We start from the raw sequence: 1,963 nt of genomic DNA on the forward strand, positions 1-1,963 counted from the left end.
TAGATTTTCTAATAGAAAACTCATTTCATCATGAATGGCTTCTGTCCACAACAAAGAGTCCCTGGATCTCATCACTTTCTGATAGAATGATGGATCATTCTCCAAATTATAGGTCACAAAGTCCTTACCAAACTCTTGGGTACTCTATCACATGGAAGAGCATTTTGAGTTTTAGAATGTGATTTGCAGTCAAAACTGCATCTCCACGATTGCAACTAGGCATGCCAGCTGTCATTAACATGGAGTTTAACAATTAAGTTAACGTCATGTTCTTATACTCAGCTATGCCATTTGATTGAGGAGAGCGAGGAGCAGTAGTTTCAAGGATTACGCCCTAAGAGGCACAGAATTCCTTGAATCCTATCAATGTGAATCCTCCACCTCTTTTATCACTCCTAAATCTCATACTTGTCAAACTTAATTGACATATCTAATGGTATATTATGAGTGTTAGTAAGTTGGACCATTTTCTGATAGTGTACATGTCCCAATTGGTTGTGTAACAACTTAGAATCAATTAGCGGTGAACTATCCTGACTAACAGTCTCATTTTCTAAACTCAAACCATATATACCATCTATCAAATATGCACAACCAAAATAGTATGAGTTAACAATCAAAATTACTCTACCACACATAAATGAAGTGATGAGATCTAGGGACTCTTTGAGTTTAGATTATTTCTAAAACTCTTGGTTAATCATAAAAGTATTTGTGTTTTCAGTTGGATTACAGATCTTTTATGATATATTGATGTGGATGATTCAATATTTTGTTTGAACATCACATTATCTATCTATTGGATTGTGCTATATGTAGAACATATGAGGAGATTGTTGGGTATATTATATAACTCATGTATGTTCTAATATAAGCCCAATAAGATAATGGACTGGTGTAGTGGGCCTATTTGGGCTAGAGCCCATTAACCTCTTATAACCCTAGTGTGTGTGTGTGTGTGTGTGTGTGTGTGTATGTGTGTGTGTGTGTGTGTGTGTGTGTGTATATATATATATATATATATATATATATATAGGGGCTGGAGGCAACAAACTTGGTATTCCAAACTAGATACCTTGGGTGTAATGCTTCAAGCAACCTCTTGCTTGACCTAATTACCTCTAACAATATATTCATTATTTTGTGCTTTATCTCTTGAGGAATTCAATAGGATCTTTACTTGTCAAATGGCAAGAGACGTTTGGACTACTCTTCAAACCACCCATGAAGGTAAAAAAAATCCATAGTAAATATGTTAGTCTTTGATTTTGAAATGTTCACTATAAAGCCCAATGAAACCATTTTTGAAATCTATGCAAGGTTTACTAACATTGTAAATGATTTACAATCCCTAGGAAAGACGTACATGAAAATAGAGTTGGTGAACAAGCTACTCCTATCCCTTCCACCACAATGGGATCCAAAGATAACGACATTTAAAGAGGCCAAAGATCTTGACACCATCGAGTTGGATGAGCTCATAGGGTCGCTTATTACCCATGAGATGAAGTTGAAGAAGAGAGCGACTCAAAGACAAGATCAAAAGTAAGAAGTGGAGAAGAAGGGAGTGGCCTTTAAGGCCAAAGTTGATAGTGAAGATGAAGGTGATCATGATGTAAGACCACAAGGGGTAAGTGAAGAATTCGTGGCTTTCATGACAAGGAAAGTCAACAAGTACATGAAGCAAGGGAGATTCAATAGAAAAGTAAATATCTCAAGAAGAGAGAAAAGAAATGACGAAAAAGAAGAAAACCCGATGAGATGCTACCAATGTGGAGGTTGGGAAAACTTTAGCAAAATTGATTTTAAACTCCTTTTACAATTAAGCTTCTTCCTAAATTGGATTTTAAACAGAAAAGAAAGAGAATAAGGGTAAGGAAAGTGGGTCTTTTGCTTTCAAATATAGAGGGAATATAGAATTTACAAGATTTTGGCAAAATAAAGAAAGACAATAGAGGAGGAA

The sequence above is a fragment of the Tasmannia lanceolata genome, unplaced genomic scaffold (genome assembly GCF_043159265.1).
Source record: "Tasmannia lanceolata isolate RefF3 unplaced genomic scaffold, GAP_Taslan_0.1 ptg000003l, whole genome shotgun sequence".
NCBI classification, from domain to species: domain Eukaryota; kingdom Viridiplantae; phylum Streptophyta; class Magnoliopsida; order Canellales; family Winteraceae; genus Tasmannia; species Tasmannia lanceolata.